Genomic DNA, 25,962 nt, shown 5'->3' with positions numbered 1-25,962 from the left:
GCAGTTGCGCAGGCGCACGGGATCCCATGTAAATGCAGTCGTACAGGAAATCGAAAAAGAAATAAACGAACGCAATGTCTGCTGCTTAGTACAATTTATTGCCCTCAAAAGTTCCCGCCACCCATGATCATGTTGGTAAAACAGAATACCAGGGTCTCTTATTTCATATACGTGCAATTGATCATTTCGTAGTTAAGAGATGCCGGTCAACCATGTTGTTCATCCTTAGCCGGAGCATGTCTTACACTTGCTTGCCGATGTGCAACTGTTCCCAGGGCAAGTGACATCAATACAAAGGCATAGCGAGGCATCGGCGCATTTCTTGCACCCGCTCCCCACTGTGCAACTTCTGCTAGGGCAATCGGAATCGGAAATAATCGGAAGACAAGCGCAGAGGTCGACTACAACTTGACGACCTGCAAAGGCAAAAGTCCTCACAATGATGCCTATACGGTGACATCGTTAATAATTCCAAAAGTCCTTACGTTCAAGCTCGTGTCCTTCAGGTGCAGCTTCACTGGCGACAAATGCACCTTAAAAAGAAAGGGCAATTTTTAGTTTCTCGCACTCTCAAGTTCCCCCCAAACTTGGATCCCACCAGGTGAGCTGTTGCGTCACGCGCTTTCGACAGCTTGTTACGCGTCCTGCGCACCTGTTCACGTGACTACCTCATCTCTCTAAACGTGTTACCGAATGACGAGGAAAGCCTTCGTGTAGGAAACTTTCTGCTGTCTTAGGGCGAAGGACATGTTCAAGGAAAAAGGAAAGGATAGGGGGGTGTATATCGCCGTTTTTCAGTGGGTTCGGAATAAGTCTCAACCTAACTCAAGCTGAATTATCCTGGAGCGATCCGCTATGGGTAAAAGGCGGGGACAAAAACCGTAGTTCGGAACCCGCCAATGTTTCCAACACCGTGTGTTCTTTTCAGTGGTTTACCCAGAATTCCAAGCGTGGATGCGTGTTGGAAAAAGTGGGTGGGGGTGCGTAATTATCATAGTTACGTTATCATAACATATCATCACTGACATGTATCTAAACCAGAAATCGTAAGGGCACCCCCTGTAGGGGATACACAGGTCAAAAAGTTAGGGGGCGCCACTGAACATTTGGGCGGTGTTAGGGGGGTGCAGGAGGTCTTGATAAATTACTGGTTCTTGTGCTATCCTAGGACATCTCCTCCGGCTATAGTAGAATAATTGTCAGTTGAAAACAACCGCAGCTCTCATAATGAAGCTTTGGGTTGAATCAAACTTTCACAACATCCTATATTAGATCCCATATTAGTGTTACCAAAGAGGAGGACGAAGACGACAGCGAAACGTAGAGGCGTCATTGTGTCCACGAAGAGATCGTTGAAACTTTCCTGGAGAAAGAGAAGAAAAGAGGCTTGTTTGTTTCAAGTCCTCAGAAATAGTTTTGGTAGAAACCTCACTTCCTCCGATACAGCCATGTGTAGTTTCAACGAAAGTGAAAAATGATCAGGGTTCGCCGAATGGACCCAGTTTAAAAAAAACCACCCGGGTTTTTTTGGGTCCACCCGGGCTGAAAAACCCAATAAAGCCCACACGCGGGTGAAATACAGAAACGAAGGGAAAAAAAGAAAAGAAGGAAAACGTTTCATCTCCCTTCGCGTATCGAGAAATATGAGGTGGTGAAGGTGGTGAAGGTGGTGAGGTGATATGGTGAAACTCGCTGTCTCCGGCATTTGCCTCTTCGTTGCTATGCAAGCGTGCGCTTTATCGCGTGCAGTCGTTCCATAACCTACATTGATGGTATTTTTTTTTCTAATCGTTGTCGAGGGGACGACTGCTTCGGAGGTTACTTTACCGTAAATTCTACAGCGGCAAACAATTATTTCTCCCAGAAACATGAAAAATAGGTGGAGAACGGCTGTTGCGTGTCATATGCAGCAGTTCGAAAAAAAAAATCCCAGCACCCGAAAAACCCACCCGAAAAACCCGAAAAAACCCACTGGGGCGGGCTTTAAAAAAAAAAACCCGGGTTTTTCCGAACCCTGAAAATGATGAAAGAAATATTAAACACGTATGTGTTTGTCCTTCTATATATGTGTTCCAGCCTCAGAACATGACTTGCGAGTTTCGCATCTGAAGTTAGGGTTCTAAAACTTTGACGTTGACGTTGAAAATACGCTTTTCGGCTGTTGTGCTTTTCTGATGATAAATTGATACTATTACAGGAGTCTTTTTTTCCAACGCCCTCGTTTTTCAGAGTCATCTTTGAGTCGAGATATTTTGAGGGAGGAACAGACCGACGTCTTATCATATCACAAACGTGGTAGGGTTAGAACTGTGCCAAAGGAGTCGTGGTTATGAAGTGATTAGATGTATTCAATTGCATTACACCACATAATGATCAACGCAAAGCAATGCAAACAGCAAACCATGCTATGTAGTACAGGAAGTAATAAAGAGCGGTTATCTCTCAAAGAAGTGCTTACCTGTATAGAGAGGATACTGCAGATGTGTGTAGACTACAGAAACTGCCTGGCTTTTATATAGGACACTCCATACAGGCGTATGTGATTCCATTATACTTCATAAATCTCTGTACGTGGACCGTTCCAGTAGGTTTTTAATGAGATTTCTGAAAAGTCCTCGACGAGAATTGACTTTCCAGTAAGTACTTTGTACATGGCATTTCCTTTGCAAGCACGCGTTCACAGCCACATGTGCACGTGGGATATAAACAAAATTCGACGTCAACCGTAATTAAGATTATGGCCATGACCGAGATAGGGATTCAGATTATACAGAGCGTGGAAACTGTTGTGTGGTGCATGGATTCGCAGAATACGCAATTAACACGTACACGAACAAAAAAAAAGGAGGGATGACGCACAGCCACGTGAACGCAACATGTTAGAAAAAAAGACGCGTGTTGCTTACTACGTATTCCAAGGAGGAGAAGAAAAAGTAGAAAGAAACAAGGATGGCAAAGTGTAAAATACGAAGCGACGCCGTGCAAAACTATGCGATAACCTCATAACTGAGGTTTCTGGTTTCCTGTTGTACTTTCCGATGCATTCGCCATTCAAATCAAGGAGAAGAAAGAAAGAAGGGTTTGAAAAAAGGGTAACTTCTATAGGTGGCACCGACGTCAACATGGCGTCTAATAAAGGGTGTAAAAAGTGGTGATAAATGAATTCATCATTTATCCAAATTACAACAGAAAGGCGTACGCCCCCGTGGCTGACGGAATCAGAAGCGGGAAAACGTGCCACGCGTGGAAGTTCTGTTTTGAGAGTGAGGTAGCAGCCAGTACTTCGCAACCTTTTAGTCACAACATATAGTGACAACCATTACCTTCTAACAGGTGTACTGCTCCAGCCATTTTCTAACAGTGTAGGGAGAAAAATTAACGGTATCCCTTGTGGCACAACGAGAGATAACGTATAAACGTGGAAGAAAATGCTGCGCTAATTCTAAATTCGAAGTTTATGGTTTTCAGGTTCGGGTCAAATGTAGGAGCATAACTGCAATGAGTTATCATGTAATGCTAGAGGGAAGGACAACGTTTTGTGGTGTTTGGCCTAAGAACAACTATTTTGGCGACACAATGCGTTTTGGTCAGATTCTTTCCCTGAAATCAGACAACTTTCTCAAGGGACTGCACCGCTCGTACGGTGTACCTCCCTGGGCGCAGACAAAAGCTCACCGGACAAACGCTTACGCTCGTAACTTTGAAGGCGAACATAAGGTCACCGTTTTACTTTCTTCTTGTTTTCCAGCTGCTTTATTTATTACATTGGCCACTAATAAAAATATTTAAGACAGGTGAATCAAAGCCTCCTAGGTATTTGGGTAATTGCATTTTAAATTGACCAAGGTCCGCCGATGACATTTTTTGATTTCAGTGAAAAAAATATATGTTGTAAATGACCTTGAGTGAAGACGAAAGCAGTTTCCCGGAGCTTCCTACGATCAAGCAGTGCACAGACGGAGAGGGGAGTAAGGTGGCGCCGTCTTCGCGAAGTAATTTTTTCTCGCGACTTTCCAGCCTTACTGATGCCACTTCATTCACATCACAGCCCTCATAGCTAGCACAGGTAAAGTCTGGGAACTCTAGTATACCTGTCCGGAGTGAAAACGGTGTCACTTTAAAGGGACGCTGAAGAAAAAATGTCGAAATCAGCAGATATGATAAAAATTTCACGTTTTCCGCACGCAGTGCTTCCCAAATTTAAATTTCATTACAAAATTCACACCATGTGCAGCATTGGCAAAACTGTTTCAAAAGTTGTTGCTATACTCGGCTACATAACGTCAGTCAGTACTCAACTCACAGTCACTGCAACGGCATATAAAAAGGGTTGCACGTAAATAAGAATGCCGACGTGGACATGTCCACAAATAAGTGTCATCGGCGGGAGATCGAAGGCCCTGTGAAATGGGAAACGCGCGATGGCGTGCCACTCGTAAGTGGAGTCGGAGTGTAAGGCCGCAACGGCGAGACCTGGGCACAGAGAAAAATTCGCTGCGTTCAGCCTATTAAAATAATGCAACATATTTTTGCAGCTGGATTTAAGGGATACGTTGACCTTTCAGTAACCGCAAAATTATCGGAATAAGTATTACAGGGGCTGAGGTATGCCATACAAAACATCGGCAATTTTCTGCTCTCACCTAAATTTACGGACATTTCTTTCGGCAACAAAACGCGTTAGAATAGTTTTCTCTATATTGAACGATGGAGGAAAGATTGCAATTGAAAGCACACTTCATTTATGAATATGTGACTTGCCGTCGAGAGGCAATGAGCGCTAGAAAACGTGCAATTTTCGTCATATCTGCTGACTTTGGCATTTTTTCTTCAGCGTCCCTTTAAAGTGACACCGTTTTCACTCCGTAGATGTATACTAGAGTGCCCAGACTTTACGTGTGCTAGTTATGAGGGCTGTGATGCGAATGAAGTGGCATCACTAAGGCTGGAAAGTCGCCAGAAAAAAATACGTCGCGAAGACGGCGCCACCTTACTCCCCTCTCCGTCTGTGCACTGCTTGATCGTAGGAAGCTCCGGGAACCTGCTTTCGTCTTCACTCAAGGTCATTTACAACATATATTTTTTTCACTGAAATGAAAAAATGTCATCGGCGGACCTTGGTTAATTTAAAATGGAATTACCCAAATATGTAACAGGCTTTGATTGACATGTCTGGTTGCAATACAGCTGTTCCGAAATGGGTTGAAAATCGTACATTTTTTTCTTAGAGTGTAGTCTCTAACTTGTTTTTATTAGCAATGCTTTCGTTGATTTTTCGTGGTCGTGATTGTGTACATGTCCACAGCCGCAGGTTTCGTCCATTAAAAAAAAAAAACACAACTTATGGACGTCTTTTTGAACGAGGCGGACATACGACAGCTGATTCTAAAACTAAATAGTCAAGAATTTCGCGCACGCTGCACAGCTGTGAGAATGCTACTGCGTGCCCAGTGCTACCAAGTACTGCGTGGCCAATGACTGTTTGTTGTGTGTCCATTGTAGGGTCGTTTACGTGGGGAAGCAGACGTCTCACTAACGAGCAACTACAGTCGTGCCTCGTTAATATGGACACTTTCGTCCCCACCAAAATCATCCATAAAGTGAATCGTCCATATTATCGAATACCGAGGAAATAACAAAAAATAGTGCTTTATTTAAAAAAAAAACATCCAGAATTAGTGCCTGCTTGCAGATATACTTGGTTGCACATCGATTTAAGAGCAGCAAAATGTCGGCAACATGTAGACGATGCAGCTCAACACCATTGTCGTCAAAGAATTGAAGACCCGTTTGTAGTCCCACTTGAGCCATAACAGATGTGGCCGCAGACTTGGCGTTGCTAAAGTCGTCGACACCCAGAGCCTGATAACTGCACCGCATCTGTTCTCACAAGCTGCTGAGAGCGACTGCACTACTAAAAGCACAACTCCTTGCACGAGGGTCAATCACCCGTGGACGTCATGTCGGAACAGTCATGCCGTCATATGACATTTTCCGGGCCATTCGTGTCCACAAATAACCGCCTTTGCTCTTATAGTTCTCATGGACAGCTGTGAAAGAGATGGCATAACTCCCTTTGTACAACGAAACGTTCTACTTTCGACAGCTCTCCCGTAGAATGATGAGACGTTTGCCCTCCATATCGATACCGTACATAATAACGAGACAAAAATACGTGGACTACATATGGTTTCTACCTTGCTGGAACCATTCATTGTCCGAAAAGCGAGTTTACATATAAACGAGACCCAAATGCATTGGAAAAGTTTGATCCTCACAAATGTCGTCCATAATTCGAGTTGTCCATATTAACCAACCACGATTGTATTCGGGTGCTGGGTCATAAAACAGTTTGCCATTTATTTTAGATGTCCCGTTATTACTGTTCACTCATCTAAACAAGAAAGGCTATATGCCCAAACCACTGGCTCATTTTCAGTTATGAGGGCAAACGCTTCGATAAATCCCTATTCAATTCTACACATGTGCCCCGCGAATTAATTTTCGCCGTGTTTGTGTTAAGCCAGATTTTTCGCATAATTAAATTTGTACTTTCGCAACCCAGTGCACCGGAGGAGCCACTAAATATTCCAGCGAACCGCTTCATTCGCGACACACGAGCAACAGGTACGTTATTATTCACTTCATTCCCCGCGTTCATTTTCCCTTTAACACCACGTAGCTGCTGTAAACATCCTGCTGCATATCGTACACGTGCTTCAGCAACTTTCTGGGAAATAATTTGTCAATCCTTTCGACTTCGTCGTAACCGTACAACAGACGACACGTGGCAACGGCACACCAACTGGGCCACTGCTTAATGAGTGTCGTCTGCTAGGAAGCGGCTGTGTTTTCAAAATGTCAGCGCTGACACACAAGCTTTGTAACGCCACCTGGCCTAGCGCAACAGGCCTTCGCACGTGGGTGCTGGGGTCCCCTCTGGAGCTTAAATACCGGGAAATGAATGCCACGTACGCGGTGCTTTCTGGCAAAGGCAATTCTCGTCGATGATTTTTCAGAAATCTCATTTAAAACTTCCCGAAGGCTTCAGGAACAGGGTTTTACGAAGGACAAAAGAAGCACGTGCGCTTGGAGTGTCCTATAAAAGCCAGGACAGATCCTTACAAACAATTGGAATGTTTTTCTTTTCTACTATAAAGTTACTTTCCGACCTTTCCTATAACTTGGTCTTCGTAGATATTATCCAACCGACACTTCCCAGTTGGCACCTGTCCACCATGAACTGGTACCGGGTAGTGCGCAGTGGCCACCAGCCCAGCTTAAACCCAAGTTCTGGAAGTTTACTTTCCTGTTGCCACCAGTTTGGTACCAGTTGGTTCAATGCAGTTGATCATCAGTTGGTGCAGACTGAGATGTAATTTGAGGTGTACCATAATGGGACGTAAAACATCCTGCAGCCACAGTGTCCCACAACGGGAGATAAGTCCTGTCCTTGGTACGCATTGAGACGCTGCTAGAGTCAATAAATAAGCTACGCTTTAGTGTATCGACACTGAGTTCCAAGAGGGAGCGTGCGCCATCTTGTTTCGGCGCCATGCTACCCACGCGCACTGCATACTTTTGCGCCCGATGCCATCTATAGTGTGCGGGTGACATGTTCCTTTCGTTTGCAAGGAGCAGTTAAGCTGACCTTGATATCCTCGGGACGCTCTGGTTCACAAATCACAATACATGGATTATCGCGCAACAATCATACACGCTTCTCTATCCCACAGGGAGCATTATGTTAGCCGTCTTTGTTCCTCAACTGGGGATGGTACCGGTGCGGTGGGAAAACAAGATGGCGCTCCTGCTCTCCCTTGGAGACATCAGTGTCGATACTCTGAAGCGAAGCTTATTTAGCGACTCTAGAAGCTCCCACCATATCTGGGAAGCGTGACGTAATTGCACGCCCACATCCCCCCCCTGGTGTTTTTAATCTCACCCGTCACAGGTACTCCCGATCGCTCCCAGGTGCACATGGGGTCACGTGGTCTTTAGGGCGGGACAAGCGCCCGTGGTATAGCCACCTATCGGCACGACCCTGCACTCTTAAAAATGAACTTCACCACATAGCACTCTCCTAGCCAACCATTATCGTGAGTGACAGCGTTCTCTCCCCTGATTTTTTTTAAAAAGGGGAGGCGTACGGCTTTTTATGACACTTATGCAGAAATGTTAATTGTCACAAAAAGGCGTACGCCTCGCGTTTTCCACAAATCAAGAGTGACATAGGTATCACTCTGTGCAATGGTTGGCCTTCAGCGTGCTATGTGGTGAAGTTTATTGTTAAGAGTGTGTTGTAGCCGCCCTTCAGCACGCCGTTCGTTCTAGCTCACAATACCAGCTGACTGTACCCATTGAATGTTAAAGTGTGACTGCCAGATGTTGACTCTTTCGAACAGCGTGTATCCTCTGCGGGAAGTTATTAGAGGTAACCACGTAGTGAGCAGGGCGTTCCACCTGCGTCACGTGAAGTGCTGCACTGTTAAAACAGAACCTCACCGCATAGCACGCTCCTAGCCAACCAGCATTCCGAATGATATCATTATGTGCATTGACTTGTTCAGAACAGGCAGGAGGCGCCTCTCTGGGACAGATTATCTTGTCCCAGATAGGCGCCTCCCCCATGTTTTGAACAAATCAGGACACAGAATGATATCATTCGGAATGATGGTTGGCTAGGAGCGTGCTATGCGGTGAAGTTCTGTTTTAACGGTGTGCTTGATACAAGAACCAATACGGGCTCGTCCTATTTTTCGGCATTTTCGGCCAATATACCGCCAATGCTCAGCCAATATGGGCCAAATATTTTTTGCTGCCAGGGCAGTGACATCCAAGAAGGATGTTAGGAGAAGAAATAAACGCCTCAGCGAACAAACCTTCTTCCAAAAGTGTATTACCTCTGCGTTCCTGGAATAACGTATTGCTATTTAAATAATAATACTAACTGTGTCCCTTCGAAAGAAGACAGAAACTAGTTCTGAGTTGCTCGGCATCCTCATAATCCTGGTAACAACATGCATCTTCATCTTTCTAATACCCATTGCAGCTGACACGGTGAAGAGCATCACGCAACCATGAAGATCCTTCTCCTTATCTCCTTGTTGTTGCATGTGAGTATCCATGGCAACGTGTCTTAAACATATGGAAAGCATAGATTGTTGTTGCTTTAATAATGCCTATTTTGCAGTGGCTGTAGCGTATGCCAGATACGACGGGTTGAACGACCATACAGGAGCTAATCCGGGTAACACCATTGTACTCTCACAGAACGCATCCATCCTGGATGAGCAATACTGATATGCTATAGACAACTTTTAATGAATATAACCCGGTGGTTGGTCAGAGGATTTCGTTCCGGAACATCGTCCAGTTGTCTCCGGCCTTACAGCTGAGAGTTACCATCATCACCAGTCAATATCACAGTTTGTGAATTGTTTTCTTTAGGCCAATTACCAGGAGGTAATCTCTTAAAGAAAAATGAATGAAATCTAAATAATAAAATAAAGGAAACATCGCCTGAGCCTGACAACTGCACCGCATCTGTTCTCACAAGCTGCTGAGAGCGACTGCACTACTAAAAGCACAACTCCTTGCACAAGGGTCAATCACCCGTGGACGTCATGTCGGAACAGTCATGCCGTCATATGACATTTTCCGGGCCATTCGTGTCCACAAATAACCGCCTTTGCTCTTATAGTTCTCATGGACAGCTGTGAAAGAGATGGCATAACTCCCTTTGTACAACGAAACGTTCTACTTTCGACAGCTCTCCCGTAGAATGATGAGACGTTTGCCCTCCATATCGATACCGTACATAATAACCAGAGGTGGGGAAATTACTTTTATTTTGTAATGCATTACCATTACTCATTACTTGCATAACAAACTAATGCATTACATTACTCATTACTTTTTGGATATTAGTAATGCATTAGTAATGTCATTACTTTAACAAAGTAATGGCATTACTGTGGCATTACATTTACGTTTTAGGGTATAAGCCTCAAAGATGCTTTGAATAAGTTTTTCCCTTGCTTTTTTTGCTATAGGCAATAGCCACCCGAGTATCCCCAAATTGGTGCCAGTAAATCCCCGCAGAAGCAAGTCCGATAGGCAAAAACTATATATAAGATTTATTGCAGATGCCTTTTCTAGCATTATGGAGCCGGCGGATGAAGCCCAGCCTACAGAAAAACTGGCAGAAAAACTACCTCTGACAGCACAAGAGAAACTAACACGGTACCATACCAAAACAGTGAATCACTACAGCAAATGTTACTTTCATAGAGGCTATGTTTCTATTTCGCTGATTAGCCTTTACTCCAAATGCACACAGGAGAAAATCGGTGATATCATCATGTAGACACTTGTGACACACGCCGCCGACTGTTGAACCCTTGCAGAATTCCCCAGTCCGCGCCTTTCTCTTTCCTTGTTGCCCTGTGCTCATTGTTAAAGGCGGGTTGAAGAAAACCTGGATGTTCCCAGTCTTCACGTGGCTCAATGAACATTCGACAAAAGTAATGAGTAATGCCACCCTGCATTACTCAGTCGAAATGTAATGCATTACCGTTACTCATTACTTGCTGGCAAAATGTAATTCATTACCATTACTCATTACTCAAAAGTAATGCATTACCGGTAATGCATTACTTTGTAATGCATTACTCCCCACCTCTGATAATAACGAGACAAAAATACGTGGAATACATATGGTTTCTACCTTGCTGGAACCATTCATTGTCCGAAAAGCGAGTTTACATATAAACGAGACCCAATTGCATTGGAAAAGTTTGATCTTCAGAAAAGTCGTCCATAATTCGAGTTGTCCATATTAACCAACCACGATTGTATTCGGGTGCTGGGTCATAAAACAGTTTGCCATTTATTTTAGATGTCCAGTTATTACTGTTCACTCATCTCAACAAGAAAGGCTAGATGCCAAACCACTGACCGATTTTCAGTTATGAGGGCAAACGCTTCGATAAATCCCTATTCAATTCTACACATGCGCCCCGCGAATTAATTTTCGCCGTGTTTGTGTTAAGCCAGATTTTTTGCATAATTAAATTTGTACTTTGGCAACCCAGTGCACCGGAGGAGCCACTAAATATTCCAGCGAACAGCTTCATTCGCGACACACGCGCAACAGGTACGTTGCGCTTCACTTCATTCACTTCATTCGCCGCGTTCATTTTCCCCTTAACACCACGTAGCTGCTGTAAACATCCTGCTGCATATCGTACACGTGCTTCAGCAACTTTCTGGGAAATAATTTGTCAATCCTTTCGACTTCGTCGTAACCGTGCAACAGACGACACGTGGCAACGGCACACCAACTGGGCCACTGCTTAATGAGTGTCGTCTGCTAGGAAGCGGCTGTGTTTTCAAAATGTCAGCGCTGACACACAAGCTTTGTAACGCCACCTGGTCTAGCGCAACAGGCCTTAGCACGTGTGTGCTGGGGTCCTCTGTGGAGCTTAAATACCAGGAAATGAATGCCACGTACGCGGTGCTTTCTGGGAAAGGCAATTCTCGTCGATGATTTTTCACAAATCTCATTTAACGCTTCCCGAAGGCTTCAGGAACAGGATTTTACGAAGGACAAAAGAAGCACGTGCGCTTGGAGTGTCCTATAAAAGCCAGGACAGATCCTTACAAACAACTGGAATGTTTTTCTTTTCTACTATAAAGTTACTTTCCGACCTTTCCTATAACTTGGTCTTCGTAGATATTATCCAACCGACACTTCCCAGTTGGCACCTGTCCACCATGAACTGGAACCAGGTAGTGCCCAGTGGCCACCAGCCCAGCTTAAACCCAAGTTCTTCAAGTTTACTTTCCTGTTGCCACCAGTTTGGTACCAGTTGGTTCAATGCAGTTGATCATCAGTTGGTGCAGACTGAGATGCAATTTGAGGTGTACCATAATGGGACGTAAAACATCCTGCAGCCACAGTGTCCCACAACGGGAGATAAGTCCTGTCCTCGGTACGCATTGAGACGCTGCTAGAGTCAATAAATAAGCTACGCTTTAGTGTATCGACACTGAGTTCCAAGAGGGAGCATGCGCCATCTTGTTTCCGCGCCATGCTACCCACGCGCACTGCATACTTTTGCGCCCGATGTCATCTATCGTGCGCGGGTGACATGTTCCTTTCGTTTGCAAGGAGCAGTTAAGCTCACCTTGATATCCTCGGGACGCTCTGGTTCACAAATCACAATACGTGGATTATCGCGCAACAATCATACACGCTTCTCTATCCCACAGGGAGCATTATGTTAGCCGTCTTTGATCCTCAAATGGGGATGGTACCGGTGCGGTGGGAAAACAAGATGGCGCTCCTGCTCTCTTTTGAAGACATCAGTGTCGATACTCTGAAGCGAAGCTTATTTAGCGACTCTAGACGCTCCCACCATATCTGGGAAGCGTGACGTAATTGCACGCCCACATCCCCCCCGGTGTTTTTAATCTCGCCCGTCACAGGTACTCCCGATCGCTCCCAGGTGCACATGGAGGCACGTGGTCTTTAGGGCGGGACAAGCGCCCGTGGTATGGCCACCTATCGGCACGACCCTGCACTCTTAAAAATGAACTTCACCACATAGCACTCTCCTAGCCAACCATCATCGTGAGTGACAGCGTTCCCTCCCCTGATTTTTTTTAAAAACGGGAGGCGTACGCCTTTTTATGACACTTATGCAGAAATGTTAATTGTCACAAAAAGGCGTACGCCTCGCGTTTTCCACAAATCAAGAGTGACAGAGGTATCACTCTGTGCAATGGTTGGCCTTCAGCGTGCTATGTGGTGAAGTTTATTTTTAAGAGTGTGTTGCAGCCGCCCTTCAGCACGCCGTTCGTTCTAGCTCACAATACCAGCTGACTGTACCCATTGAATGTTAAAGTGTGACTGCCAGATGTTGACTCTTTCGAACAGCGTATATCCTCTGCGGGAAGTTATTAGAGGTAACCACGTAGTGAGCAGGGCGTTCCACCTCCGTCACGTGCAGTGCTGCACTGTTAAAACAGAACTTCACCGCATAGCACGCTCCTAGCCAACCAGCATTCCGAATGATATCATTCTGTGCATTGATTTGTTCAAAACAGGCAGGAGGCGCCTATCTGGGACAGATTAACTTGTCCCAGATAGGCGCCTCCCCCATGTTTTGAACAAATCAGGACACAGAATGATATCATTCGGAATGCTGGTTGGCTAGGAGCGTGCTATGCGATGGGGTTCTGTTTTAACAGTGTGCTTGGTACAAGAACCAATACGGGCTCGTCCTATTTTTCGGCATTTTCGGCCAATATACAGCCAATGCTCAGCCAATATGGGCCAAATATTTTTTGCTGCCAGGGCAGTGACACCCAGGAGGGATGTTAGGAGAAGAAATAAACGCCTCAGCGAAGAAACCTTCTTCCAAAAGTGTATTACCTCTGCGTTCCTGGAATAACGTATTGCTATTTAAATAATAATACTAATTGTGTCCCCTCGAAAGAAGACAGAAACTAGTTCTGAGTTGCTCGGCATCCTCATAATCCTGGTAACAACATGCATCTTCGTCTTTCTCATACCCATTGCAGTTGACACGGTGAAGAGCATCACGCAACCATGAAGATCCTTCTCCTGTTGCTCCTCGTTGTTGCATGTGAGTGTCCATGGCAACGTGTCTTAAACATATAGAAAGCATAGATTGTTGTTGCTTTAATAATGCCTATTTTGCAGTGTCTGTAGCGGATGCCAGATACGACGGGTTGAACGACCATACAGGAGCTAATCCGGGTAACACCATTGTACTCTCACAGAACGCATCCACCCTGGATGAGTAATACTGATATGCTATAGACAACTTTTAATGAATATACCCCGGTGGTTGGTCAGAGGATTTCATTCCGGAACATCGTCCAGTTGTCTCCGGCCTTACAGCTGAGAGTTACCATCATCACCAGTCAATATCACAGTTTGTGAATTGTTTTCTTTGGCCAATTACCAGGAGGTAATCTCTTAAATGAAAAAATGAATGAAATCTAAAGAAGAAAATAAAGGAAACATCGCCTGAGCCTGACAACTGCACCGCATCTGTTCTCACAAGCTGCTGAGAGCGACTGCACTACTAAAAGCACAACTCCTTGCACGAGGGTCAATCACCCGTGGACGTCATGTCGGAACAGTCATGCCGTCATATGACATTTTACGGGCCATTCGTGTCCACAAATAATCGCCTTTGCTCTTATAGTTCTCATGGACAGCTGTGAAAGAGATGGCATAACTCCCTTTGTACAACGAAACGTTCTACTTTCGACAGCTCTCCCGTAGAATGATAAGACGTTTGCCCTCCATATCGATACCGTACATAATAACGAGACAAAAATACGTGGACTACATATGGTTTCTACCTTGCTGGAACCATTCATTGTCCGAAAAGCGAGTTTACATATAAACGAGACCCAATTGCATTGGAAAAGTTTGATCCTCACAAAACTCGTCCATAATTCGAGTTGTCCATATTAACCAACCACGATTGTATTCGGGTGCTGGGTCATAAAACAGTTTGCCATTTATTTTAGATGTCCCGTTATTACTGTTCACTCATCTCAACAAGAAAGGCTATATGCCAAACCACTGACCGATTTTCAGTTATGAGGGCAAACGCTTCGATAAATCCCTATTCAATTCTACACATGCGCCCTGCGAATTAATTTTCGCCGTGTTTGTGTTAAGCCAGATTTTTCAATTAAATTTGTACTTTGGCAACCCAGTGCACCGGAGGAGCCACTAAATATTCCAGCGAACAGCTTCATTCGCGACACACGCGCAACAGGTACGTTATTATTCACTTCATTCCCCGCGTTCATTTTCCCTTTAACACCACGTAGCTGCTGTAAACATCCTGCTGCATATCGTACACTTGCTTCAGCAACTTTCTGGGAAATAATTTGTCAATCCTTTCGACTTCGTCGTAACCGTACAACAGACGACACGTGGCAACGGCACACCAACTGGGCCACTGCTTAATGAGTGTCGTCTGCTAGGAAGCGGCTGTGTTTTCAAAATGTCAGCGCTGACACACAAGCTTTGTAACGCCACCTGATCTAGCGCAACAGGCCTTAGCACGTGTGTGCTGGGGTCCTCTCTGAAGCTTAAATACCGGGAAATGAATGCCACGTACGCGGTGCTTTCTGGCAAAGGCAATTCTCGTCGATGATTTTTCACAAATCTCATTTAAAGCTTCCCGAAGGCTTCAGGAACAGGATTTTACGAAGGACAAAAGAAGCACGTGCGCTTGGAGTGTCCTATAAAAGCCAGGACAGATCCTTACAAACAACTGGAATGTTTTTCTTTTCTACTATAAAGTTACTTTCCGACCTTTCCTATAACTTGGTCTTCGTTGATATTATCCAACCGACACTTCGCCATAGCCACCTATCGGCACGACCCTGCACTCTTAAAAATGAACTTCACCACATAGCACTCTCCTAGCCAACCATCATTGTGAGTGACAGGTGACAGCGTTCTCTCCCCTGATTTTTTTTAAAAACGGGAGGCGTACGCCTTTTTATGACACTTATGCAGAAATGTTAATTGTCACAAAAAGGCGTACGTCTCGCGTTTTCCACAAATCAAGAGTGGCATAGGTATCACTCTGTGCAATGGTTGGCCTTCAGCGTGCTATGTGGTGAAGTTTATTCTTAAGATTGTGTTGCAGCCGTCCTTCAGCACGCCGTGAAAAAACGGCCCCGGGGGTGTAGGACCTGCACCCCACGGCGTCCTACACCCCCGGGGCCGTTTTTTCACTGATTACTCGAAAAATTACTCAAAAAAGTAACTGATTACAAGTAACGCAATTACTAGTAATGCGTTACGCACAAGTCTGGCTGTCACTCACGATGATGGTTGGCTAGGAGAGTGCTATGTGGTGAAGTTCATTTTTAAGAGTGCAGGGTCGTGCCGATAGGTGGCTATGGCGAAGTGTCGGTTGGATAATATCTACGAAGACCAAGTTATAGGAAAGGTCGGAAAGTAACTTTATAGTAGAAAAGAAAAACATTCCAGTTGTTTGTAAGGATCTGTCCTGGCTTTTATAGGACACTCCAAGCGCACGTGCTTCTTTTGACCTTCGTAAAATCCTGTTCCTGAAGCCTTCGGGAAGTTTTAAATGAGATTTCTGAAAAATCATCGACGAGGATTGCCTTTGCCAGAAAGCACCGCGTACGTGGCATTCATTTCCCGGTATTTAAGCTCCAGAGAGGACCCCAGCACACACGTGCTAAGGCCTGTTGCGCTAGACCAGGTGGCGTTACAAAGCTTGTGTGTCAGCGCCGACATTTTGAAAACGCAGCCGCTTCCTAGCAGACGACACTCATTAAGCAGTGGCCCAGTTGGTGTGCCGTTGCCACGTGTCGTCTGTTGTACGGTTACGACGAAGTCGAAAGGATTGACAAATTATTTCCCAGAAAGTTGCTGAAGCACGTGTACGATATGCAGCAGGATGTTTACAGCAGCTACGTGGTGTTAAAGGGAAAATGAACGCGGGGAATGAAGTGAATAATAACGTACCTGTTGCTCGTGTGTCGCGAATGAAGCGGTTCGCTGGAATATTTAGTGGCTCCTCCGGTGCACTGGGTTGCCAAAGTACAAATTTAATTATGCGAAAAATCTGGCTTAACACAAACACGGCGAAAATTAATTCGCAGGGCGCATGTGTAGAATTGAATAGGGATTTATCGAAGCGTGTGCTCTCATAACTGAAAATCGGTCAGTGGTTTGGCATATTTTATTGTTGAGATGAGTGAACAGTAATAACGGGACATCTAAAATAAATGGCAAACTGTTTTATGACCCAGCACCCGAATACAATCGTGGTTGGTTAATATGGACAACTCGAATTATGGACGACTTTTGTGAAGATCAAACTTTTCCAATGCAATTGGGTCTCGTTTATATGTAAACTCGCTTTTCGGACAATGAATGGTTCCAGCAAGGTAGAAACCATATGTAGTCCACGTATTTTTGTCTCGTTATTATGTACGGTATCGATATGGAGGGCAAACGTCTCATCATTCTACGGGAGAGCTGTCGAAAGTAGAACGTTTCGTTGTACAAAGGGAGTTATGCCATCTCTTTCACAGCTGTCCATGAGAACTATAAGAGCAAAGGCGGTTATTTGTGGACACGAATGGCCCGGAAAATGTCATATGACGGCATGACTGTTCCGACATGACGTCCACGGGTGATTGACCCTCGTGCAAGGAGTTGTGCTTTTAGTAGTGCAGTCGCTCTCAGCAGCTTGTGAGAACAGATGCGGTGCAGTTGTCAGGCTCTGGGTGTCGACGACTTTAGCAACGCCAAGTCTGCGGCCACATCTGCTATGGCTCAATTGGGACTACAAACGGGTCTTCAATTCTTTGACGGCAATGGTGTTGAGCTGCATCGTCTACATGTTGCCGACATTTTGCCGCTCTTAAATCGATGTGCAACCAAGTATATCTGCAAGCAGGCACTAATTCTGGATGCGTTTTTTTTAAATAAAGCACTATTTTTTGTCATTTCCTCGGTATTCGATAATATGGACGATTCACTTTATGGATGATTTTGGTGGGGACGAAAGTGTCCATATTAACGAGGCACGACTGTAGTTGCTCATTAGTGAGACGTCTGCTTCCCCACGTAAACGACCCTACAATGGACACACAACAAACAGTCATTGGGTACGCAGTACTTGGTAGCACTGGGCACGCAGTAGCATTCTCACAGCTGTGCAGCGTGCGCGAAATTCTTGACTATTTAGTTTTAGAATCAGCTGTCGTATGTCCGCCTCGTTCAAAAAGACGTCCATAAGTTGTGTTTTTTTTTTAATGGACGAAACCTGCGGCTGTGGACATGCACACAATCACGACCACGAAGAATCAACGAAAGAATTGCTAATAAAAACAAGTTAGAGACTACACTCTAAGAAAAAAATGTACGATTTTCAACCCATTTCGGAAGAGCTGTATTGCAACCAGACATGTCAATAAGAGCCTCTTACATATTTGGGTAATTCCATTTTAAATTAACCAAGGTCCGCCGATGACATTTTTTCATTTCAGTGAAAAAAATATATGTTGTAAATGACCTTGAGTGAAGACGAAAGCAGGTTCCCGGAGCTTCCTACGATCAACCAGTGCACAGACGGAGAGGGGAGTAAGGTGGCGCCGTCTTCGCGACGTAATTTTTTCTGGCGACTTTCCAGCCTTACTGATGCCACTTCATTCACATCACAGCCCTCATAGCTAGCACACGTAAAGTCTGGGTACTATAGTATACCTGCAGGGAGTGAAAACGGTGTCACTTTAAAGGGACGCTGACGAAAAAATGCCAAAGTCAGCAGATATGACAAAAATTGCACGTTTTCTAGCGCTCATTGCCTCTCGACGGCAAGTCACATATTCATAAATGAAGTGTGCTTTCAATTGCCATCTTTCCTCCATCGTTCAATATATAGAAAACTATTCTAACGCGTTTTGTTGCCGAAAGAAATGTCCGTAAATTTAGGTGAGAGCAGAAAATTGCCGATGTTTGCTATGGCATACCTCAGCCCCTGCAATACTTATTCCGATAATTTTGCGGTTACTGAAAGGCCAACGTATCCCCTAAATCCAGCTGCAAAAATATGTTGCACTATTTTAGTAGGGTGAACGCAGCGAATTTTTCTCTGTGCCCAGGTCTCGTCGTTGCGACCTTCACTCCGACTCCACTTTCGAGTGGCACGCCATCGCGCGTTTCCCATTTCACAGGGCCTTCGATCTCCTTCCGATGACACTTAGTTGTGGACATGTCCACGTCGGCATTCTTATTTACGTGAAACCCTTTTTATGTGCCGTTGCAGTGACTGTGAGTTGAGTACTGACTTACGTTATGTAGCCAAGTATAGCAACAACTTTTGAAACAGTTTTGCCAATGCTGCACATGGTGTGAATTTTTTAATGAAATTTAAATTTGGGAAGCACTGCCTGCGGGAAACGTGAAATTTTTGTCATATCTGCTGATTTCGACATTTTTTCTTCAGCGTGCCTTTAAAGTGAAACCGTTTTCACTCTGGACAGGTATACTAGAGTTCCCAGACTTTACCTGTGCTAGCTATGAGGGCTGTGATGCGAATGAAGTTGCATCAGTAAGGCTGGAAAGTCGCGAGAAAAAATTACTTCGCGAAGACGGCGCCACCTTACCCCCTCTCCATCTGTGCACTGGTTGATCGTAGGAAGCTCCGGGAAACTGCTTTCGTCTTCACTTAAGGTCATTTACAAAAAATGTCATCGGCGGACCTTGGTCAATTTAAAATGCAATTACCCAAATACCTAGGAGGCTTTGATTCACCTGTCTTAAATATTTTTATTAGTGGCCAGTGCAATAAATAAAGCAGCTGGAAAACAAGAAGCAAGTAAAACGGTGACCTTATGTTCGCCTTGAAAGTTACGAGCGTAAACGTTTGTCCGGTGAGCTTTTGTCTGCGCCCAGGGAGATACACCGCACGAGCGGCGCAGTCCCTTGAGAAAGTTGTCTGATTTCAGGGAAAGAATCTGACCAAAACGCATTGTGTCGCCAAAGTAGTTGTTCTTAGGCCAAACACCACAGCGCGTTGTCCTCTCCTCTAGCATTACATAACTCATTGCAGTTATGCTCCTACATTTGACCCGAACCTGAAAACCATAAACTCCCAATTTAAAATTATCCCAGCATTTTCTTCCAAGTTGATATGTTATCTCTCGTTGCACCACAAGGGAGACCTTTAACTTTTCTCCCTACACTTTTAGGAAAATGGATGGAGCAGTTACACCTCTTAGAAGGTAATAGTTGTCACCAGTGATGGCCAGTAGTTAACTACATGTAGTTAAACTACTAGTTAAACTACCTGATTGTAGTTAAAAAGTAGTTATCAACTACTTGCAGAAATGTAGTGGCAACTACTAGTTAAACTACTATTTTAAGTAGTTAACTACAGTAGTTAGGTTACTGAAGACGCCAACTACTTCCGATTTTGCCGCAAGCTTTACAGCACGATTGTGCTGCCGACTTTTACTATGTGCTACTGGTTTGATGAGAACGGAGGAGCAGAGCAATTGTCTCGTGCATGTGTACTAAATCTTCACTTTTAATGCTTGTCTAATGAAGCCTCATTTGCTGTGAAATAATTCTGCAACTTAGTTTATCGCGTAGGCACAGAAAGAATCTCGCCGCAAGCTTTGTATTTGACGATCGTTGCAATGGCTTGAGCCAAAGTTTATCATTGCTTGTGATTCGTATTTAGGTGCCCAAGAACACTACAAGGGATTGGTGTTGATGGACAACGTTAAGTAGTTATAGATGTAGTTAAACTACATTGCAGTAGTTAAAGAAGTAGTTTTAACTACTCCCCTGAAAAGTAGTTGAACTACTAGTTAAACTACTCAATCGCAAAGTAGTTAGTAGTTATAGTTAAACTACTGTAGAAGTAGTTAGTGGCCATCACTGGTTGTCACTATAGGTTGTGACTAAAAGGTTGCGAAGTTCTGTCTGCTACATGACTATCACAACAGAACTTCCACGCGTAGCAGGTTTTCCCGCTTCTGATTCGGTCAGCCACGGGGGCGTACGCGTTTCTGAAGTGATTTGGATAAATGATGATTTCATTTACCACCACTTTTTACACCTTTTATTAGACGCCATGTTGACGTCGGTGTCAACTATAGAAGTTACCCCCTTTTCACACCCTTCTTTCTTTCTTCTCCCTAATTTGAATGGGGAATGCATCGGAAAGTACAACAACAGGAAACGAGAAACCTCAGTTAGGAGGTTATCGCATAGTTTTGCACGGCGTCGCTTCGTATTTTACACTTTGCCATCCTTGTTTCTTTCTACTTTTTCTTCTCCTCCTTCGAATACGTAGTAAGCAACACGCGTCTTTTTTTTCTAACATGTTGGGTTCACGTGGCTGTGTGTCATCCCTCCTTTTTTTTGTTCGTGTACGTGTTAATTGCGTATTCTGCGAATCCATGCAGCACACAACAGTTTCCACGCTCTGTATAATCTGAATCCCTATCTCGGTCATGGCCATAATCTTAATTACGGTTGGCGTCGAATTTTGTTTATATCCCACGTGCACATGTGGCTGTGAACGCGTGCTTGCAAAGGAAATGCCATGTACAAGGTACTTACTGGAAAGTCAATTCTCGTCGAGGACTTTTCAGAAATCTCATTAAAAACCTACTGGAACGGTCCACGTACAGAGATTTATGAAGTATAATGGAATCACGTAGCCTGTATGGAGTGTCCTATATAAAAGCCAGGCAGTTTCTGTAGTCTACACACATCTGCAGTATCCTCTCTATACAGGTAAGCACTTCTTTGAGAGATAACCGCTCTTCATTACTTCCTGTACTACATAGCATGGTTTGCTGTTTGCATTGCTTTGCGTTGATTATTATGTGGTGTAATGCAATTGAATACATCTAATCACTTCATAACCACGACTCCTTTGGCACAGTTCTAACCCTACCACGTTTGTGATATGATAAGACGTCGGTCTGTTCCTCCCTCAAAATATCTCAACTCAAAGATGACTCTGAAAAACGAGGGCGTTGGAAAAAAGACTCCTGTAATAGTGTCCATTTATCATCAGAAAAGCACAACAGGCGAAAAGCGTATTTTCAACGTCAACGTCAAAGTTTTAGAACCCTAACTTCAGATGCGAAACTCGCAAGTCATGTTCTGAGGCTGGAACACATATATCGAAGGACAAACACATACGTGTTTAATATTTCTTTCATCATTTTTCACTTTCGTTGAAACTACACATGGCTGTATCGGAGGAAGTGAGGTTTCTACCAAAACAATTTCTGAGGACTTCAAACAAACAAGTTCTTTTATTCTCTTTCTCCAGGAAAGTTTCAACGATCTCTTCGTGGACACAATGACGCCTCTACGTTTCGCTGTTGTCTTCGTCCTCCTCTTTGGTAATACTAATATGGGATCTAATATAGGATAATGTGAAAGTTTGATCAAACCAAAAGCTTCATTATGAGAGCTGCGGTTGTTTTCAACTGACAATTATTCTACTATAGCTGGAGGAGATGTCCTAGGATAGCACAAGAACCAGTAATTTATCAAGACCTCCTGCACCCCCCTAACACCGCCCAAATGTTCAGTGACACCCACTAACTTTTTGACCTGTGTATCCCCTACAGGGGGTGCCTTTACGATTTCTGGTTTAGATACATGTCAGTGATGATATGTTATGATAACGTAACTATGATAATGACGCACCCCCACCCACTTTTTCCAACACCCATCCACGCTTAGAATTCTGGGTAAACCATTGAAAAGAACACACGGTGTTGGAAACATTGGCGGGTTCCGAACTACGGTTTTTATCCCCGCCTTTTACCCATAGCCGATCGCTCCAGGATAATTCAGCTTGAGTTAGGTTGAGACTTATTCCGAACCCACTGAAAAACGGCGATATACACCCCCCCCCCCCCTATCCTTTCCTTTTTCCTTGAACATGTCCTTCGCCCTAAGACAGCAGAAAGTTTTCTACACGAAGGCTTTCCTCGTCATTCGGTAACACGTTTAGAGAGATGAGGTAGTCACGTGAACAGGTGCTCAGGACGCGTAACAAGCTGTCGAAAGCGCGTGACGCAACAGCTCACCTGGTGGGATCCAAGTTTGGGGGGAACTTGAGAGTGCGAGAAACTCAAAATTTCCCTTTCTTTTTAAGGTGTATCTGTCGCCAGTGAAGCGGCACCTGAAGGACACGAGCTTGAACGTAAGGACCTTTGGAATTATTAACGACGTTACCGTATAGCCATCATTGTGAGGACGTTTCCCTTTGCAGGTCGTCAAATTGACATCGAGCTCTGCGTTTGTGTTCCGATTGTTACCAATTGCAATGGCAAATGTACAAGGAAAAGCGACTGCTTGGACTGCTACCTTGGATGAACAACATGGCTGACCGGCAACCTTTAACTACGAAATGATCATTCGCACGTATACGAAATAAGAGACCCTGGTATTCTCTTTTACCAACATGATCTTGGGTGGCGGGAACTTTTGCGGGAAATAAACTGTACTAAGCAGCAGACATTTTCGTCGTTCGTTTATTTCTCTTTCGATTTTCTGTACGACTGCATTTACATCGTATCCCGTGCGCCTGCACAAATGCACGCCGTGCAGCGATAACAACACATGGGGTCTGAAAACCCAACCTTACTGCGTAACACAGGGGTGACACAAACCCGCCATTGTTGTAACTACCCTCAAGCGGGTGCTTTTGGCAAAACTGCCATCTTGTCCTGGTCGCACGTCATAGAAAACGTCATTTTCAGGTCACGTGACTTTGTTTATACGTCGTTTTGCCGCTTACCGACATATTTTCGCCGTCATAACACCAAGAGATTATCGCATTTTGCTAGCGTAAACTATGCGGTGCTTCTTCCGCAACATGGTAGCCCATTTCTCCTTAGTACCAAGCATGGCACATGGCACCTTGGTACATGGCAACGACTCGGTAAATCTTAACGCGCAGTCGTCATCACATCTTTGGAAGTCAACAATACGAGGCTTTGTGTGCAAAACTGCGCGTTTTACTGCAAGATTATCGGATAAAAATAATTACCGTGGTCGAAAAACATCCAAAACGTCGTCCAGAAACAACAACCGCACTGTTTACAAACGGTTTGGCCGCCGATCACGGGCACCGCCATCTTTAAGGTCACGTGCGCCTTGACGTTTGCTGTGACGTGCGACCAGGGCCTGTCCAGGGTGCATTGCGTTCGCCCAGCACGCTTTCGTCTACGGAGGAATACATTGGATGCCTCCCCTGTGCTGCGTAACACTCTCGCCATCAACCATTCAGCCGAACGATGCATTTATCGATTCACAGAAGAGTGGAGCCTTTTTCTAGGAGTTATCGTATACATCCAGATTGTCGCGGAAAGGCGCGTGCAAATCTCGAGAAAGAATAAATCTACTGCAAAGAGGACAATATCATATTCTGAACAACGATGATCTTGAGCGTACTAAGGGCGAGTTTTCTTTCACTTGGCGACACGCCGCATCCGTCGAGACTGACAATGTTATGTAAGGAGTGCCTGTTTCACAAGTTGGGGTGTGGGCCGCTTCATGTAGAATATGCAACCGTGAAGGCTGACAAAGGTTAGGTCAGGAGAACCTTCACCTGACCTAGCCTTGGTCAGTCTCGACGGGTGCATATTCTGCATGAACTCACCCAATTCCCAACGTGCGAAATGCATAAAAGGCCCCCCCCCCCCCCTGACCTAACCTTGGTCAGTCTCTATGTGTTCGTATCCGTACATAAACTGATCCACTCTCGAAAGTGTAAAAAATTCATAAAAGGCAGTCCTTACCTGACCTTGGCCAATCTCGACGGGTGCATATGTTCTACATGAACCGACCCACCCCGAGAGTGCGAAATACGTAATAGGGTGTACAGGCATAAACTCTGTTCACTCTCAACGAGTGCATATCCCACGTGAAGTGACCCACTCTACAACGCATGAAAAATATAGAAGGCTCTCCTAACCTACCCTTGGTCAGTCTAGACGGGTGCATAGTCTACGTGGGCTGACCACCTCCACGACGTCTGAAATACACAAAAGGCTCCGAAAGGCTCTACACGAACTGACCCACTACCACACGTGTAACTAACGACCCAGCACACCATTAATCAGATTCCTACAGCTTGGGACAAAAGTTTACGCAACACCTGTGTGCAGAATTTCTCCAATGGAGCGACAACCTAGCAGCAAGCAGGAGTAGGCACACATACTGAGAGATGGATGTAATAGCCGGCCACCCGTTTCTTATTCGACCTCTTCGTGATTGCTCACTTGGGGACGCTCCTATGAAGAAATGGGTAGGCGCCGTGTTCCGTAAACTTTTGCCACAAAGCTGTGCAACAACAGAGGATATGAAATGAATCTGCGGCACAGTGCCAGGTCCCGATTCGACATGACTCGATCACACACAGGCAGAGTTGTACACGTTACTCGAAAAAAGTAATTGATTACAATTACTGTTACTACTGCGCAAAAAGTAATTCTTTACCGTTACAAATTATTTCATCAAAAATGTAACCGTTACCGATTAGAAATGTAACGCGTTACTTTTCCCGTTACTTTTAAATTGTCTCGCCTCCTGTCCCAGATGAGAACGACCGTATAGGCGTTGAAACATCCGCTTCGTTTTGTTACTATTGTTACTGTTGCTCCAGTAGGTCGCGGTTGTAAGGAATTATCGTATTACTGTGGTCCGCATGGGACACGTGAGGACTAGAGATGGCCGTCACAGTGACCTCTGCGTCATTGCTTCAGTCGAAGATCGGGCTTGCTGAAAAGAGTTGCCATTGTTGACAGAAGGTTAAAAAAGTAATCGATTACTCAGTAATTGATTACCGAAAATTGTAATCAGATTACTTGGAAAATTACTTGCTCACAAAATTAATTGATTACGTTAAAATTTACTGAAGTAATTGATTACTAGTAACGCAATTACTAGTAACGCGCTACGTACAACTCTGCACACAGGAGACTAAAATAACTGATCGTGTACCTACGAATAAAACGTGTTCCCGTGACAAGGCTGCTTTCTGTTCGGCGAGAGCCGCAGCAGGAACAGAAACACATTACCATATACGTGGTTTCTACGATGGTGCTCACATTTTCACAATAAATGACTTTCGAAAAGCGAAATCACACGAAGAGCAGCGCGAGAAACACTCTCCCAAAACCAAAACTTTAGAGAGGATCACGTGATGGACAGGACGTAATGGCGATTTTGACCCTTTTTGTCCCCAGGTTGCTGGTCCCCAAACCTGCTGTTGACGCATTTTGTAACAAGCATCACAACCACATTTAATCTCTCATACAACACACAACTGCCTCACAGTGATCGCTCCATATATGTCATTTCACAGGCAC

General features: G+C 44.6%; 2 long non-coding RNA genes across 2 annotated transcripts; one reads left to right on the top strand and one right to left on the bottom strand.

Moving 5' to 3' along the window:
• Nucleotides 1-79: 79 nt before the first annotated feature.
• Nucleotides 80-2,478, bottom strand: LOC135375797 (uncharacterized). Its single transcript, XR_010417393.1, has 4 exons — nt 2,459-2,478; nt 1,291-1,363; nt 486-533; nt 80-416 (listed from the first exon to the last, which is right to left on the bottom strand). It is a non-coding gene; the product is annotated as an uncharacterized LOC135375797 (long non-coding RNA).
• Nucleotides 2,479-21,883: 19,405 nt separating this feature from the next.
• LOC135375767 (uncharacterized) lies at nt 21,884-23,105 on the top strand. The gene is made up of 3 exons (XR_010417386.1): nt 21,884-21,978; nt 22,743-22,790; nt 22,860-23,105. It is a non-coding gene; the product is annotated as an uncharacterized LOC135375767 (long non-coding RNA).
• The last annotated feature ends 2,857 nt before the right edge of the window (nt 23,106-25,962 follow it).

Source organism: Ornithodoros turicata, unplaced genomic scaffold (assembly GCF_037126465.1).
Source record: "Ornithodoros turicata isolate Travis unplaced genomic scaffold, ASM3712646v1 ctg00000945.1, whole genome shotgun sequence".
Classification (NCBI taxonomy): domain Eukaryota; kingdom Metazoa; phylum Arthropoda; class Arachnida; order Ixodida; family Argasidae; genus Ornithodoros; species Ornithodoros turicata.
Note: the sequence above shows the minus strand (reverse complement) of the source record. Positions and strands in the feature narration are given on the sequence as shown.